The 19505-nt window shown below is 37.9% G+C and overlaps 1 pseudogene; it reads left to right on the top strand.

Annotated features, from left to right (window-relative positions):
* LOC143645278 (uncharacterized) overlaps positions 1 to 15138 on the top strand; it is a 129029-nt pseudogene extending 113891 nt beyond the window's left edge.
* The last annotated feature ends 4367 nt before the right edge of the window (positions 15139 to 19505 follow it).

Here is a 19505-nt window from a genome sequence, read left to right as displayed (position 1 = left end):
AGTTGCTGTATGATCCAGCAGTCCCATTTTAGGTATATATTCAGAGGAACTGAGCACAGGGACACAAACAGACATTTGCACACCAATATTTATAGTAGCATTATTCATGATTGCCAAGAGACTGAAACAGCATAACTGTCCATCAACAGACTAGTGGATAAACAAACTGTGGCATATACATACATGAAATGTTACACAGCAGTAAGACAGAATAATGTCATGAAGCATGCAATAACATGGATGAACTTCGATGACATCGTGTTAAGCAAAATAAGTCAGAAACAAAAGAACAAATACCGTATGGTCTCACTACTATGAACCAAATATAAGGAACAAATTCTGGGAGTTAAAGTTGAAAACCCAGGTTATTAGGAGATAGAAAGAGGGTAGAGTTTTGGCACTTGATGATGGAGTACAGAACGTTCAACATGCCTGATTGTAGAGATCCAGAAATGGATAGCCCAATACTATGTGATGGTTGCATAATACTGTTAGTATATCGAACAAACCTGAAGGTAACTATGGTTGAAGAAGGAAGGCTAGGGGCATGTATGATACTAGAAAGAAATATAGAGGATAAAAACTAGGATTGTTTACTATAGCAAAACCTAGAGTGGATATAGTGATTAAATGTACAAATATAAGAAAGTTTTTATTTGAGGGAGAACAATTGAAGGTCACCATTGCAAGGTGTTAAAAAGTGGATGGTATATGGAAAAAACACAATTAATGCAAACTAGTATCATTGGTTAAGAGTAACTGTGTAGTATTCTTCCATTAATTGCAATAGAAGCAATATACCAAAACTAAATGTCAATAATAAGGCAGATATAATAGAAGGGTATGGGATTCTTGTAGATGTTTTTTCTCTTCTTCTTCTTCTCTCTGTGTAGAAGAATTGGAAATGTTTTCATATAGATTGTGGTATGAATGCATAATATGTAATTATATCTTAAATGTAATTATGTGTTTATACCATAAGGAAATAGAATAGAATAGTGTAGCCCCTCTGAAAGGCAGTGTGGTAGTTCCATAGGAGACTAAATACATGGTTGACACATGATCCTGCAACCCTGTTAGTAAAGACTTGGAAGAGTTGAGAGTAGGGACACAAATAGGCATTTGCACATCGGTGTTTATTGTGACATCTTTCACAATTTGCAATGGATAGAGGTAGTCTAAAAGTACAATGACTGATGAATGGAAGGGCAAAACATGATATGTATATATATATAATGGAATAATGAGTGGCTGCAGGAAGGAATGGAGTCTGTGGCATACAAATGGGAAAATAAACCTTAAGTAAATTATGTTGAGTTAAGTAAGCAAGAAAACATGGGCAAAAAATGTGTAGTCTCAGTAATATAATTACTGATTATATATATATATTTTTTTTTTATTAACGGAAAGAAAAAAAAGAAATTAACACAACATTTAGAAATCATACCATTCTACATATGCACTCAGTAATTCTTAACATCATCACATAGATGCATGATCATTGTTTCTTAGTACATTTGCATCAGTTTAGAGGAACTAGCAACACAACAGAAAAAGCTATAAAATGTTAATATAAAGAAAAGAAATAAAAGTAGTAGTAATAGTAAAAAACAACAACAACAAACAAACCAACAAGCAAACAAATACAAAAAAAAACCCTATAGCTCAGATGCAGCTTCATTCAGTATTTTAACATGATTACTTTACAATTAGGTATTATTGTGCTGTCCATTTTTGAGTTTTTGTATCTAGTCCTGTTGCACAATCTGTATCCCTTCAGCTTCAATTACCCATTGTCTTACCCTGTTTCTAACTCCTGCTGAACTCTGTTACCAATGACATATTTCAAGTTTATTCTCGAATGTCCGTTCACAACAGTGGGACCATACAGTATTTGTCCTTTAGTTTTTGGCTGGATTCACTCAGCATAATATTCTCTAGGTCCATCCATGTTATTACATGGTTCACAAGTTTATCTTGTCTTAAAGCTGCATAATATTCCATCGTATGTATATACCACAGTTTGTTTAGCCACTCTTCTGTTGATGGAGATTTTGGCTGTTTCCATCTCTTTGCAATTGTAAATAACGCTGCTATAAACATTGGTGTGCAAATGTCCGTTTGTGTCTTTGCCCTTAAGTCCTTTGAGTAGATACCTAGCAATGGTATTGCTGGGTCGTATGGCAATTCTATATTCAGCTTTTTGAGGAACCGCCAAACTGCCTTCCACAGTGGTTGCACCCTTTGACATTCCCACCAACAGTGAATAAGTGTGCCTCTTTCTCCGCATCCTCTCCAGCACTTGTCATTTTCTGTTTTGTTGATAATGGCCATTCTGGTGGGTGTGAGATGATATCTCATTGTGGTTTTGATTTGCATTTCTCTAATGGCCAGGGACATTGAGCATCTCTTCATGTGCCTCTTGGCCATCCGTATTTCTTCTTCTGGTAGGTGTCTGTTTAAGTCTTTTTCCCATTTTGTAATTGGGTTGGCTGTCTTTTTGTTGTTGAGTTGAATAATCTCTTTATAAATTCTGGATACTAGACCCTTATCTGATATGTCATTTCCAAATATTGTCTCCCATTGTGTAGGCTGTCTTTCTACTTTCTTGATGAAGTTCTCTGATGCACAAAAGTGTTTAATTTTGAGAAGCTCCCATTTATTTATTTCCTTCTTCAGTGTTCTTGCTTTAGGTTTAAGGTCCATAAAACCACCTCCAGTTGTAAGATCCATAAGATATCTCCCAACATTTTCCTCTAACTGTTTTATGGTCTTAGACCTAATGTTTAGATCTTTGATCCATTTTGAGTTAACTTTTGTATAGGGTGTGAGAGATGGGTCTTCTTTCATTCTTTTGCATATGGATATCCAGTTCTCTAGGCACCATTTATTGAAGAGACTGTTCTGTCCCAGGTGAGTTGGCTTGACTGCCTTATCAAAGATCAAATGTCCATAGATGAGAGGGTCTATATCTGAGCACTCTATTCGATTCCATTGGTCGATATATCTATCTTTATGCCAATACCATGCTGTTTTGACCACTGTGGCTTCATAATATGCCTTAAAGTCAGGCAGCGCGAGACCTCCAGCTTCGTTTTTTTTCCTCAAGATGTTTTTAGCAATTCGGGGTACCCTGCCCTTCCAGATAAATTTGCTTATTGGTTTTTCTATTTCTGAAAAATATGTTGTTGGGATTTTGATTGGTATTGCATTGAATCTGTAAATCAATTTAGGTAGGATTGACATCTTAACTATATTTAGTCTTCCAATCCATGAACACGGTACGCCCTTCCATCTATTTAGGTCTTCTGTGATTTCTTTTAACAGTTTTTTGTAGTTTTCTTTATATAGGTTTTTTGTCTCTTTGGTTAAATTTATTCCTAGGTATTTTATTCTTTTAGTTGCGATTGTAAATGGGATTCGTTTCTTGATTTCTACCTCAGCTTGTTCATTACTAGTGTATAGAAAAGCTACAGATTTTTGAATGTTGATCTTGTAGCCTGCTAATTTGCTGTACTCATTTATTAGCTCTAGTAATTTTGTTGTGGATTTTTCTGGGTTTTCTACATATAGTATCATATCGTCTGCAAACAGTGATAGTTTTACTTCTTCCTTTCCAATTTTGATGCCTTGTATTTCTTTTTCTTGCCTAACTGCTCTGGCTAGAACTTCCAACACAATGTTGAATAATAGTGGTGATAGTGGACATCCTTGTCTTGTTCCTGATCTTAGGGGGAAAGTTTTCAATTTTTCCCCATTGAGGATGATATTAGCTGTGGGTTTTTCATATATTCCCTCTATCATTTTAAGGAAGTTCCCTTGTATTCCTATCTTTTGAAGTGTTTTCAGCAGGAAAGGATGTTGAATCTTGTCAAATGCCTTCTCTGCATCAATTGAGATGATCATGTGATTTTTCTGCTTTGATTTGTTGATATGGTGTATTACATTAATTGATTTTCTTATGTTGAACCATCCTTGCATACCTGGGATGAATCCTACTTGGTCATGATGTATAATTCTTTTAATGTGTTGTTGGATACGATTTGCTAGAATTTTATTGAGGATTTTTGCATCTGTATTCATTAGAGAGATTGGTCTGTAGTTTTCTTTTTTTGTAATATCTTTGCCTGGTTTTGGTATGAGGGTGATGTTGGCTTCATAGAATGAATTAGGTAGTTTTCCCTCCACTTCGATTATGTTGAAGAGTTTGAGGAGAGTAGGTACTAATTCTTTCTGGAATGTTTGATAGAATTCACATGTGAAGCCGTCTGGTCCTGGACTTTTCTTTTTAGGGAGGTTTTGAATAACTAATTCAATCTCTTTACTTGTGATTGGTTTGTTGAGGTCGTCTATTTCTTCTTGAGTCAAAGTTGGTTGTTCCTGTCTTTCCAGGAACCTGTCCATTTCTTCTAAATTGTTGTATTTATTAGCGTAAAGTTGTTCATAGTATCCTGTTATTACCTCCTTTATTTCTGTGAGGTCAGTAGTTATGTCTCCTCTTTCATTTCTAATCTTATTTATTTGCATCCTCTCTCTTCTTCTTTTTGTCAATCTTGCTAAGGGCCCATCAATCTTGTTGATTTTCTCATAGAACCAACTTCTGGTCTTATTGATTTTCTCTATTGTTTTCATGTTTTCAATTTCATTTATTTCTGCTCTAATCTTTGTTATTTCTTTCCTTTTGCTTGCTTTGGGATTAGTTTGCTGTTCTTTCTCCAGTTCTTCCAAGTGGACAGTTAATTCCTGCATTTTTGCCTTTTCTTCTTTTCTGATAAAGGCATTTAGGGCAATAAATTTCCCTCTTAGCACTGCCTTTGCTGCGTCCCATAGTTTTGATATGTTGTGTCTTCATTTTCATTTGCCTCTAGGTATTTACTAATTTCTCTTGCAATTTCTTCTTTGACCCACTTGTTGTTTAAGAGTGTGTTGTTGAGCCTCCATGTATTTATGAATTTTCTGGCACTCCGCCTATTATTGATTTCCAACTTCATTCCTTTATGATCCGAGAAAGTGTTGTGTATGATTTCAATCTTTTTAAATTTGTTAAGACTTGCTTTGTGACCCAGCATATGGTCTATCTTTGAGAATGATCCATGAGCACTTGAAAAAAAGGTGTATCCTGCTGTTGTGGGATGTAATGTCCTATAAATGTCTGTTAAGTCAAGTTCATTTATAGTAATATTCAGGTTCTCTATTTCTTTATTGATCCTCTTTGTAGATGTTCTGTCCATTGATGAGAGTGGTGAATTGAAGTCTCCAACTATTATGGTATATGTGTCTATTTCCCTTTTCAGTGTTTGCAGTGTATTCCTCACGTATTTTGGGGCATTCTGGTTCGGTGCGTAAATATTTATGATTGTTATGTCTTCTTGTTTAATTGTTCCTTTTATTAGTATATAGTGTCCTTCTTTGTCTCTTTTAACTGTTTTACATTTGAAGTCTAATTTGTTGGATATTAGTATAGCCACTCCTGCTCTTTTCTGGTTGTTGTTTGCATGAAATATCTTTTCCCAACCTTTCACTTTCAACCTATGTTTATCTTTGGGTCTAAGATGTGTTTCCTGTAGACAGCATATAGAAGGATCCTGTTTTTTAATCCATTCTGCCAGTCTATGTCTTTTAATTGGGGAATTCAGTCCATTGACATTTAGAGTTATTACTGTTTGGATAATATTTTCCTCTACCATTTTGCCTTTTGTATTATATATATCATATCTGTCTTTCCTTCTTTCTACACTTTTCTCCATGTCTCTCTCTTCTGTCTTTTTGTATCTGACTCTAGTGCTTCCTTTAGTATTTCTTGCAAAGCTGGCCTCTTGGTCACAAATTCTCTTAGTGACTTTTTGTCTGAGAATGTTTTAAATTCTCCCTCATTTTTGAAGGACAATTTTGCTGGATATAGGAGTCTTGGCTGGCAGTTTTTCTCTTTTAGTAACTTAAATATATCATCCCACTGTCTTCTAGCTTCCATGGTTTCTGCTGAGAAATCTACACATAGTCTTATTGGGTTTCCCTTGTATGTGACGGATTGTTTTTCTCTCGCTGCCTTCAAGATCCTCTCTTTCTCTTTGACCTCTGACATTCTAACTAGTAAGTGTCTTGGGGAACGCCTATTTGTGTCTAATCTCTTTGGGGTGCGCTGCACTTCTTGGATCTGTAATTTTAGGTCTTTCATAAGAGTTGGGAAATTTTCAGTGATAATTTCTTCCATTAGTTTTTCTCCTCCTTTTCCCTTCTCTTCTCCTTCTGGGATACCCACTACACGTATATTTGTACGGTTCACATTGTCCTTGAGTTCCCTGATACCTTGTTCAAATTTTTCCATTCTTTTCCGGATAGTTTCTGTTTCTTTTTGGAGTTCAGATGTTTCATCCTCCAAATCACTAATTCTATCTTCTGTTTCTTTAAATCTGTCATTGTAGGTATCCATTGTTTTTTCCATCTTTTCTACTTTATCTTTCACTTCCATAAGTTCTGTGATTTGTTTTTTCAGTTTTTCTATTTCTTCTTTATGTTCAGCCCATGTCTTCTTCATGTCCTCCCTCAATTTATCGATTTCGTTTTTGAAGAGGTTTTCCATTTCTGTTCGTATATTCAGCATTAGTTGTTTCAGCTCCTGTATCTCATTTGAACTATTGGTTTCTTCGTTTGACTGGGCCATATGTTCAATTTTCTGAGCGTGATCCGTTATCTTCTGCTGGCGTCTGGGCATTTAGTCAGATTTCCCCGGGTGTTCGACCCCACAGGTTGAAAGATTTTTCTGCGCAGTCTCTGGGTTCTGTTCTTCCTATCCTGCCCAGTAGGTGGCGCACGCGGCACACGCCCGTCCGTGGGCCCCACCAGCGAAAGTTGCTGTGGGTCCCCCAACCCCGGAAAACTCCCGCCGCAGGGGAGGCTCGGCAACCGAAGCGCCCCGGAAGAACGCCAGCCGGCCCGGGGTTCCAAACGCGGGGAGGGTCGCCGGCCGCCGCAGCACAGGAGAGCGTCCGGCCAAACCAGCCAGTCGGCCCGGGGCACCAAGCGCGGCGGGAGGGCGCCCGCCGCCGCAGCCCGGGAGAGTGCACCGCCCCCAGCCGACGGGGGAGTCACGTGCCCGGAAGGGATCCCCCGGTCACCGTTCTCCGCAGTCCGGGGACCCCCGACCCAACCATCCCAGTTGCTCCGGGGGGCCTCGTGCGGTGGGGGCACCAGCCGCCGCGGCCCAAGGGGACCGCCCGTCCAATTCCACCAGCTGGCCCGGGAAGGTGGAAGGGAGGGACTCCGGTCACCTGCCGTCCCACCCAGGAAAGCCCGTGCCCCTCGGCGATCTCACCGGAGCTGGTTCTCCCAGACAGTCAGCCGTTCCAGGATGGGGCACGCTGTTCCTCCGATCTCCCTCGTGGCTCCGGGAGCTGCCCTGTACTATCTCCACTCCCCCAGTAGTTGTTCTGGAGGAGGAAAGGTGAGGGCGGCAAGGCTGTCGAGGCTGGTGACGGAGGAGCACGGTGAAGGCGGGGGAAGAGGGCACCGTGTTGGTTGGAGAGCAGCCGGAGCAGGAGGGGGAGGAGGGGGGTAGGGAGGTAGGGCGGCTCGGCTGCCGCGGGGCGCGTGCGCCGCGCGGCGGTCCGGCGGAGAGAGAGAGGGGGTAGGGAGGTCGGGCGGCTCGTCTGCCGCGGGGCGCGTGCGCCGCGCGGCGGTCCGGCGGAGAGAGAGAGGGGGTAGGGAGGTCGGGCGGCTCGGCTGCCGCGGGGCGCGTGCGCCGCGCGGCGGTCCGGCGGAGAGAGAGAGGGGGTAGGGAGGTCGGGCGGCTCGGCTGCCGCGGGGCGCGTGCGCCGCGCGGCGGTCCGGCGGAGAGAGAGAGCCTGATTATATTTTTATATATAATTATATATATAATTACTAAGTATAATTATCAGGGGTTATCAGGGGATGAAAAGTGGGCAGAGATTAGGAAATCTATGATTAAGGTATACAGGATGTTCTAATAAGGCTCATTGTAAAGATTCCTAGATTGTAAGCTCCTACAGCAGTCACCTGTATTCCTGAGCTGTAACTTATTTCTAAATTCTAAGTAGTCACATTCTTTGTGTATAACCTGGTAGTTTCTGGAACATCTGGTGTCTGTGGAACACCTGAGACATAGAATTAGAGTTCTGCAGCTCTGAAAGTCAGTATTATTCCATACAGCAACTGTAAAATAAACTGAATAACAAGATCAGACTCCAACTAGAGATATGAATAAAATTGGTAAAAGGGTAAATGCGAACTCCAATAGTACTTTATCCTCAATATACAGCTCTACTCTTTAAGTTATATAAAAATCAGAATACAATTGAATAAGAAAAAGGCATATTTCCTGATAATATACATGGAAAATACGAAGTGGTAAAGTGGGACAAACAACATAAAGAAAGGAAACAGAAGTATATGGGAGCAGAGAATATGTATGCTACTGAACCTAAGTTGATATATTTTCAAATTAATAGATTATAGAGATAGGTTGTGTACTATAAACCCCACGGTAATCACAAAATAGTACTTAAAAATATGCAGAAAGAGAAATGAGAAAGGGATCAATCAGATACATTAAAAAGATCAACTATATAGAAAAAGAGGTTGCAATAAAGGAAAAGAGAGGTAAAAAATTAAGACATGGCATACAAAAACCAAAGGACAGAATGAAGTAAGTAACCCTTTACAGTAATAATACTGAATGTTAATCATTACCTAATCAAAAGACACAGGTTAACAGAATGGGTAAAAATGCATGATCCAACTATATGTTGTTTATAAAAGATGTACCTTATATCCAAAGATATAAGTAGGTTGAAAGTGAAAGGATGGAAAAAGACATTCCATGCAAATAGTAAAGAAAAAATGAGGTGGGGTAGCTGTACTAATATCAGGCAAAATAGACTTTAATTCAAAAGCTGTTATAGAGACATGAAAGACACTATAGATTAATAAAAGGGGCAATAAACTAGGAATAAATAACGATAATAAGAATTATGCACCTAGACATGTTGCAAATACTCACAAAACTAAAGGGAGAAATAGACATCTATACAAAAATAGTTGAGGACCTCAATACACCACTCTCAGCAATAGACAGAATATCTAGTCAGACAATCAATAAGAAAAGAAGAAACTTGAATACTATGATCAATGAACAGAAATATAAAGAACATTGCAGCCCAAAAGATCAGAATATTCATTCTTCTCAGATACACATGGATCATTCTCCAGGATATGACCACATGCTGGTTCAGAAAACAAGTCTCAATATGTTTTGAAAGATTGAAATCATACAAAGCATCTCCTCTGACCTTAATGGGAAGAAGCTGGAAATCAAAAACAGATTGAGAAATGGAGAATTCATAAATATACGGAAGTTAGATAACACACTCTTAAACAGTGGGTCATACAAACAAATTGTAAGAGAAATCAGTAAATATCCTGAGATGAAAAAAATGAGAACAAAACATATAAGAATTTACAGGATGCAGCAAAGTCAGTGCTGAGATGGAAATTTTAAAAAGAGGGAAATTTAATGCTTACATTAAAAAAGAAAGAGTTGAAATCAAATACCTAACAGCAAACCTGGAAGAACTAGACAAAAAAACAAAACAAAACAAAACAAAAAAACAGCAAACTAACCCCAAAGCAAGCAGATGGAAGAAAATAACAAAGATTAAGCAAAAGTAATTGAGACTAAAAAAAAATAGAATTAACAAACAGCAAAAGTTGAATCTTAGAAAAGATCAATAAAATTGACAAACCCTTGTCTAGACTGACAAAGGATAAAAGAGAAGATGCAAATAAATAAAATCAGAAATGAGATGGGGGGTATTACAACTAACCTTACAGAAACAAAAAGGATAATGTGAGGATATTATGGGCATCCATATGACAAAAATTAAACAACTTAGATGAAATGGACCAATTCCTAAAAGTATATGAACAACCTACACTGACTACAAAAAACTGAAAATCTCAACAGATCAATTACAAGCAAAGAGATTGAGTGTGAGTCATCAAAATCCTTTCAACAAAGAAAAGCCCAGGACCAGATGGCTTCAAGATGAATTCTACCAATCAGTCAAAGAAGAATTATTATGAATCATGCTCAAACTCTTCCAAAAAATTGAAGAGGTGGGAACACTACCCAACTCATTCTACAATTTCTCTAATGAATACAGATGCAAATATCTTCAACAAAATACTTGCCAACTGAATCTAACAGTATATCAAACACCACAATCAAGTAGATTTTATCCCAGGTATGCCAGGGTGGTTCAACATAGGAAAATTAATTAATTTAATGCATCACATCAACAAAATGACAGGGAAAAACCACATGATCATCTCAACTGATTCAGAAAATGCATTTGACAAAATTCAGCATCCTTTCATGAGAAAAACACTTAGAAATACAGGAATAGAAGGTGTTCTAGTTTGCTAGCTGCTGGAATGCAATGTCTGAGAAACAGAACGGCTTTTAAAAAGGGGAATTTAATAAGTTGCTAGTTTACAGTTCTAAGGCCGAGAAAATGTCCCAATTAAAACAAGTCTTTAGAAATGTCCAATCTAAGGCATCCAGGGAGAGATACCTTGGTTCAAAAAGACCAGTGAAGTTCAGGGTTTCTTTCTCAAGTGGAAGGGCACATGGTGAACACAGTCAGAGTCTCTCTCATCTGAAAAGGCACATGGTGAACACAGTCAGGGTTCCTCTCTCATCTGGAAGGGCACATGGCAAACATGGTGTCATCTGCTAGCTTCTTCTCCTGGCTTCCTGTGTCATGAAGCTCCCTGGGAGGCATTTTCCTTCTTCATCTCCAAAGGTCACTGGCTGGTAGACTCTGCTTCTCGTGGCTATGTTGTCCTGCTCTTCTCTCTGAATCTCCGCATTCTCCAAACTGTTTCCTCTTTTATAGGACTCAAGACCCACCCAAATGGGTGGAGACATGTCATCACCTAATCCAGTTTAACAACCACTCTTGATTAAACCACATATCCAGGGAGATGATCTGATTACAGTTTCAAACATACAGTATTGAATAGGGATTATTCTGCCTTTATGAAATGAGATTTAGATTAATACATGGCTTATTATTTTCTAGGGCAGATACATCCTTTGAAACCAGCACAGGAGGTAACTTCTTCAACATGATAAAGGGTGGATATGAAAAATCCACAGATAATATCATAATCAATGGTCATTATGGTTAAAAGATTTCTATCTAAGATCTGGAACAAGATAAAGATGCCCACTGCCATCACTGGTATTAAACCTTGTGCTAGAAAGTTTTAGCCCAAGCAATCAGACAAGAGAAAAGAAACAAAATACATACAACTTGGAGAGGAATAAGTAAAACTCATGCTATTTGCAAATGATATGATCTGCGATAAAGTCCAAAAAAGATACGGCAAAACTACTACAGTGAATGAACAAAATCAACATGCAAAAATCATTATTGTTTCTATGCATTAAAGAGCAAGCTAAGGAGGAAATCAAGAAAAATAGGACATTTACAATAGCAACTAAGATAATCATATATCCAGAAATAAATCTAGCCAGGAATGTAAAGTACTGGTCCCCAGAAAACTACAAAACATTGCTAAAAGAAATCAAAGAAGATCTAAATAAATGGAAGGTCGTAGTATGTTCACAGATTGGAAGATTAAACATCATCAAGATGTCAATTTTTCCCAAAATGATTTCCAGATTCAACACAATCCAAATCAAAACTCCAACAGCCTTCTTTGCAGAAATGAAAAAGCTAATTATCAGATTTATTTGGAAGGGTAAGGGGTTCAAAATAACCAGAATCATCATGAAGAAAAAATATAAAATTGAAGGAATCGCACTTTCTCATTTTAAAGCAAATTACAAAGCTACAGTGATCAAAAGTGCATAGTAAAAGAATGAATGAGGACATTTATCACACATCATATGCAAAAATTACTTCAAAATGAATCAAAGACCTAAACATAATGCCAGGACTAAAAACTCCTAGAAGAAAATGTAGGGAAGAATCCTCAGGATCTTATGTTAGGCAATGGTTTCTTTACACCCAAAGTACAAGCAACAGAAGAAAAAATAAATAAATAGGACCTCCTCAAAATTGAAAACTTTGTACATCAAAGGACCTTGTCATGAAAGCAAAAAGACAACTACCCAATCTACGAAATATCCAATAAGGGTTTAATACCCAGAAGGTATAAAGAAATCCTCCAACTCAGCAATAAAAAGAGACAAACAACCCAATTAAAAAGGGGCAAAAGCCTTGAATGCACATTTCTTGAAAACTAAAAAGCACTTGAAAAGATGCTCAACATCACTAGCTATTAGGGAAATACAAATCAAAACCACAATGAGATATCATCTCATACCTACTAGAGTGGCTAACATTAAAAATTAAACTAAAATTTCAAGTATTGGAGAGGACATGGAGAAATAGGAACACTTATTCATTGCTGTGAGGAATGTAAAATGGAAGACATTCTGGTTGCTCCTTATGAAGTGAAATATATAATTACCATATGACCCAGCAATCCCACTCAGGGTAAATACTCAGAAGAACTGAAAGCAGGTACTCAAACAGATATTTATACACTGATGTTCATAGTGGCATTATTCACAGTTGCCAAAAGATGGAAGCAACCCAAGGGTGCTTAACAAAATGTGGTATATACATAGTTGGAAAATTATTAAGTTGAATGTAGCCCCAATGCATGCAACATGAATGAGTTTTGAGAATATAATGCTGAGTGAAATAAGACAGACATTAAAGACAAATATCGTATGAGCTCACTGACTGGAGTTAATTATAAAAAGAAACTCATAGAGTTAGAATCTAGAATATTGGTTACCAGAGGATAGATTTGGGTAGAAAATAGGGAGCCGGGGCTTAATTTGTGCAGAATTTCTATTTAGGTTGATTGTAAATGTTTGGAAATGGATGGTGGTGATGGTAGCATATTATCGTGATGTAATAGACTGCACTGAATTATGTGGGTGAATATATCTGAAATGGGATGTTTTGGGTCATGTATGTCACTAGTCTGAAAGTTAGGAGATAAAACATTGGACTGTTGGGTGCACGGGTGGTTCAGTGATAGACTGCAAGAGACCTGGGTTCAATTCCTGGACCATGTACCCACCCCAACACCCCCCCCCCCCAAAAGAAGCCACTAGACTGTATAACACAGTAAATCCTGTTGTGGACTGGCTTTAATAGTATAAATATAAGCATGTTATTTCCTAAATTATAACAAGGTATTATTAATAGGGTGGTATATGTGAAAAATAAACCTAATGTAAGCTATGGATTATAGTTAATAGTACTATTCTAATATCCTTTCATTAATGTAACAAAGGTACCACACTAATTCAAATAGGGGGGTATATGGGAATACTGTATTTTTACATGAGTTTTCTGTAAGCCTACAACTTCTCTAATGAAAATAATAATAATTTTAAAACCCTATGCTATGTGAAAGAAACAAGACACAAAGTACTACATATTCTATGATTGGATTTATATAAAATATAAGCATAGATAAATTTACAGAGACAGAAATAGTGATTATATAGGGCTATGGAAGGATACAGGAATTGAGAGGTGACTGCTTAGGGTATGGATTTTTCTTTTTGAGTAGTGAAAATACTCTAAAATTTATTGTGATGATGAACATAGAACCCTATGAATATACAAAAAGCCACTGATTTACACTTTGGATGGATTGCATGGTATGCAGGTCTATCTCAATAAAACTGCTTTAAATTTTAAAAAAGGAAAATTTATAAACCTCAATTTTGCCAAGTTCTCTGCCATTATAAAAAAGGATCATATTTTTCTCCAGTTTCCAATAGACACATACGTCATCTTCTTCTAAGGCCTCATCAGGAGTATCTTTAGCATCCATATTTCTACTGTCTCTTCAACACAATTTAAGCCTTTTCTATAAAACACCTCACAATTCTTACAGCCTCTACCCATTACCCAATTCAAAGCCATTGCCACATTTTTGGATTTGCAATAGTAGCACTGTACTTTCCCAGTACCAAAATTGACTTAAGCTTCCAAGGCTGTTTAAATGAAATGCTATGAAAGGTTTGGCTCGAACAATGAGAATTGACCAGCTTACAGTTTGGATTCTGAGAAAATATCCAAATTAAGGCATCATCAAGGCAATGCTTTCTTCCCAAAGACTGGCTACCAGTGAATCTTGGCTGCTGTACCACATGGCAAGACACATGGTGCCATCTGCTAGTCTCTCCCTTCGCTTTTGGGTTTTGTTGTTTTCTGCTTCTTGCTTTAGTGGCGTTCTCTCTCTCCCTCTGTATCCATTCTGTTTAAAAAGTGACAGAATTAAGTCCCATCCTGAATGAGCTGGGCACACCTTAATTTATATAGCCTCATCAAAAGGGCCTACTGCTTTTCCATCTGTGCCCCCTCCACCCAGCACCACTCTGACCACTCTGTTGGCTCTGAGCTCTGGGCTCCTGCCACACCCGTGCTGCTGCTGCTGCTGCTGCAGCCACCTCCCCCCAGCCACCATCAGGATCATCTACTGGGACCTCAACAGCCGTGATGAGATGTTCTCTGACATTTACAAGATCCAGGAAATTGTGGATGGGCTGTGCCTGGAGGTGGAGGGAAAGATGGTCAGAAGGACAGAGGTGGCATTGATTAGGCATTGATGATGCGTTAATTGGTGGAAATGCCTCCACCAAAGGCCCCGAGGGTGAAGGTACCGAAAGCACAGTCATCACCAGTGTTGACATTGTCATGAACCACCACTTGCAGGAAACCTTCACAAAAGAAGCCTACAAGAAGTACATCAAAGTTAACATGAACCCAATCAAAGGTAAACGTGAAAAACAGACCAGAAAGAGTAAAATCTTTTATGACAGGGGCTGCAAAACAAATCAAGCACGTCTTTGCTAATTTCAAAAACTACCAGTTCTTTCTTGCTGAAAACATGAATCTCGATGGTCTAATTGCTCTCCTGGACTACCATGAGGATGGGGTGACCCCATATGTGAATTTTTATAAGGATGGTTTAGAAATGGAGAATGTTAACAAACTTGGCAATGCCTTGGAGCTATCACTTATCATCATAACTAGCTGCTGCTTCTCATACAAACAATAGTAGGAATTAGACAGATGGACTGATGCCATCTTGAACTCTTATTTTGACCTTGATTTATTTGGAGTGGAGGGATTGTTTTTAAGAAAACCATGTTATGTAGGTTGTCTAAAGATAAAAATGCATTTAAACTTAAAAAAAAAAAAAGGGCATACTTACAGTGGATTTATACCCACAGGAATTGTTTAAGAATGTGTTTTTCTGGGGTACATAGAACTTCTACCCACCACAGTAATCATCTCTAGATGGAAGTTTTAAGGATAATTTTACTGTCTTTTTCATAATTATTTTTATTCTCTGTGATTTATAATTGGAAAATAATGCTAATCATACATAAAAATGATAACTAATTATTATCTTACAAAGAGAATTATACTATTATCTATTATAATAAGGAATAAAATATAATATGGTAATTGAATATTATTATATATAATACGTATTATATGTTATAAATTAAAACATAAGCTATGTTATAATATACTTATATTTCTTACTTACCTCAGTGTTTCCCAAACGTTCTCTATTTAACACAAGCACTCCCTTTTAGGATAACCCTCAAAAAAAAAGAAAAGGAGCTAGGTGGAAAAATTAGCTTTGGAATATTGCATGCTGCATCTCCACCTTGATGATTCAGAATTTACAGTAGCATAGTAAACATTTTGAGACATGCTGCAGTAACAAAACCAGTTTAAATTTGTTACAACATATTCTCCAACTTATTTGACCACAGCACTGCTTGTTAGAGGTACATGGTATGTTCATTAAATAAGGTTTCATAGAGCACATTTGGGGAAACCTCAAATCTCTTTAAAACCCAATCATTCATTCACAAGAAGATCAATAATTTAAGGCATTGAACTGAGCATTACTTAGAAATATTTGTTACGGTATATTTATAAAAGGCACTGGAGATTTGAAATGTATAAATAATTAGGCCTGTGTCTAAGAGGTACCTTTTTAATATGCAAGAATGTAGCAAAATACGTATGAGAGGCTGATTGCTATGAGTTATTACAAGTTTCACATGTTTTTGAGCATTGATTTTAATGTTCAAGATGATTAATTTTAATTCTGCCTCTGCCCCAAGGCTTTCTTACAGAAGATCAATAATATTATAATTAAGAACATCAACTGAAGTGGGGATAAAGCTATGTGACTTTCTTTATCTCAGCCTGCATGTTATTGCTTAAAATGGGATTAGTTTAATGACTTTGTTTTCCTATTCAGGGCAGCAAACCAGCACACTGACTTCATAAATCCATGTAAATAATGTGAATATAAACTTGAGTATACATATCCACTCCATCTCCTTTTTAAAATCTATTTCCATATTTAAACCATTTCCTCTTGAATGTTTCCATTCACTTCAACTGCGTGTTGCCTTAGCCTCTTTGTGCCTCAGTTTTCTCATCTATAAAATAGGAATAAGAATAGTACCTACTATCAGATTAATGTAGAAAGTAAATAAGGTACAACATGAAACATACTTAGAACAGTGCCCAACATGTAGTAACTGTTTGGTATTAGTCTGAAATGGAGCACAATTTTTTTCTCCTCTGTTCCTCTTATTGGCAGCACCATCCTTTCTCAGTTATCCAACATGAAAATCATGGCATCATCTTTGCATTCTCCCTTTTATCTTCTCAACCAGACACACTATAACACATATCAACCCACATACAAATCATATAAAATTTATCTTTATCATTCCCAATTTCCATACACATACACACATACACTCACTACAAAGAACACATTCAATGCAATCTTTTCAAGGTCCTTTTAGTTTTTCCTTTCAAAACATTGTTAAATTTTTCCCTTTTATTCTGTCTTGTATTCTCACTACCATATCAGAGTTCATTCCCTCATAATTCACCTAGTAACAGCAGAGTGTTTAGTTTCTTCACCTGAAAATGATTTTTCCCCAATAAAACCTGTTAACAATAGGCCCCAAAATTCTCTTTTGACTTAATCATTTCTCATCTCTCAATCTATCAATAATTTCCTATTTATTACAGAATGAAGTCCAAACCACAAAGACCATTCTTGGCTGCCTATCGTCAGGCTACCAGCTCCCCAGTTCCACACTCCCCCACAAAAACTCTCCACTCTCCAATTTTCATTTATGCTGCGCTACTGGCAGGAGAAAACTAGGTACCTCTTCGCTGTCTTGCTGGGTGGGACTATCTGATCATCACCTTTGGTTTTCCACAGTTTGAGTATTATACATTCCAAGGTGGAGTTTTTTGGTATTTATCCAATTTGGTATTCTTTCAGCTTCCCAGATCTGTGATTTGGGGACTGTCATTGTTTTTGGAAAATTCCCAGCCATTATTACTTCAGCTGTTTCTTCTGCTCCTTTCTCTCCTTCTTTTTCTAGCATTCCCATTATATACATGTTAAAACTTCTGTGACATTTATTGGATATTCTCTTCTATATGTGACAGTCTCTTTTCCTTTTGCATTTAAGCTTGGATCCTTCTATCGATGTCTTCAAACTCATTCCCTCCTCAGCCATGTCCAATTTATGGTGAGCCCATCAAGGGCATTGTTCATTCTGTTATGGTGTTTCTGATTTCTAACATTTCCTTTTGATTCTTTCTTAGAAAATCTACCACTCAGCTTAAATTACTCATCTGTTCGTGAATGTTGCCTACTTTTTCCATGAGAGCTTCAGCATATTAGTCATAGTCATTCTTAACTCCAAAACCTCTGTCATATCTGAGTATGTTCTGATGCTTGCTTTGTCTCTTCAAATTGCTTTTTTTCTTGCCCTTCAGTACGGCTTGCAGTTTTTTTGTGGAAGGCCAGGTAACATGCATTGGTTAATAGGAAATGAAGTAACTAGGACCTGAGGTTTTTATGTTTATCTGACTGGGAGGTAGGCCGTGCCTAAAGGTTTGCTGTAGCTGTAGGTGCCAGAGGCTTCAGTTTCCATTGTTATCTTTGGGTTTCCTAAATGGAGTCTGTGACTTGCAGATTTCTAATTGTAACTCACTGTTATTACACTGAAGCCCTGTTGGTGTAATAGTAAAGTACTGGGAAGGCAAAGCATATGATTATGATTCAATCATATGATTAAATCTCTGTTTTTGCTGTTTTGTTGTTTTTCTAATTTTTGTTTTTGGGTTGTTTTTCTTGTTTGCTTGTATGTTTGTTTGTTTTTTGGAGGGGTAGGCCAGAGTCCCTGGCTGTGACCTTCAGAAGAGTTTCTTTGTGTGTGTGTGTGTGTTTGGTTTTTTTTTCCTCTTCCTCTCGTGTAAGGCTAAGGGGACTGGCCAATTACACTTCTCCAGGCCAAATAAGGCTTTGTTAAAGTATTCCCCTGGAAGTAGGTCCTCCTTACAGAGAATAGGACAAAGAATAAAACATTCTGGGTGTGTTTCAAAATGGCTACTATTACTCGGGGTGTATTTCAAAATGCTTACTATCATCCTCTCCCTGCTGAAAGCACCCTGGCATTCTCTTCTGATCTTTACAGTGAGAGCCAGTGCAGGTTCTAGAAGCAAAATGCAGTGTGAGGACCTTCCTATGACTAGGCCCCCTTGAGTTTTTTTTTTTGTTTTTTTTTTTTAAAGGAAAGACAGAGAGAAGGAAGGAAGGATAGAAGGAAGGAAGGAAGGAAGAAAGGGAAACATTTTTAAACATTTTTCTTGTTTTATTGTATTCTGTTTCTCCGTTTTTGTTACATGGGCTGGGGCCGGGAATCGAACCGAGGTCCTCCGGCATAGCAGGCAAGCACTTTGCCCGCTGAGCCACCGCGGCCCGCCCCCCCTTGAGTTTTTAACTCTTAAAGAATCCACACCGAGCCTCTAGCAATCCTTCAATTACAGCTTAAGTGCTCCCACTGGTACCAGCTTCCAGGACAGGCTTCAGCTGCTGGGCTCCTGCTCATAGTAAGCTATAATTCTCTATATCCACTTCTCTCTCCAGGTTTGCCCAGAAGTTTGAGGTCTCTATGACCTCAATTTTCCTACGCATCTAATAAGAATTGTCATTTTTCATTTTATCTAGCATTGTACTTGTTCAAAAAGTCAGAGTGATGACTTCCAAGCTCTTTACATGTTGAAGCCAGGACCAACTGATCTTAAGGTCTCCATTAAAATCTTGTCCTATTTATCAATCCTCCCTGAGTACTTTCCATCTGATGTAAATCTGTCACCCTCTTCTACACCTCTGGTAATTCCAACAAGTTACTAATTTAATATATATTCACATGTTTTGGGGAAGGTCTACTCCATTTTGAATATTTATAATGAATGTCCAAATGTTTAAGCAGAAGCATTTCATGTGGGGAAGGTACGTCCATATCCAGAGTACTTGTCTATGCCAGCAAGAACAAAGCATTCCCCCTTAAAGGATAGAAG

The sequence above is a fragment of the Tamandua tetradactyla genome, chromosome 8 (assembly GCF_023851605.1).
Source record: "Tamandua tetradactyla isolate mTamTet1 chromosome 8, mTamTet1.pri, whole genome shotgun sequence".
NCBI lineage: Eukaryota > Metazoa > Chordata > Mammalia > Pilosa > Myrmecophagidae > Tamandua > Tamandua tetradactyla.
The sequence above is the reverse complement of the archived record's forward strand: the minus strand, read 5'-3'. Positions and strand labels throughout refer to the sequence as shown.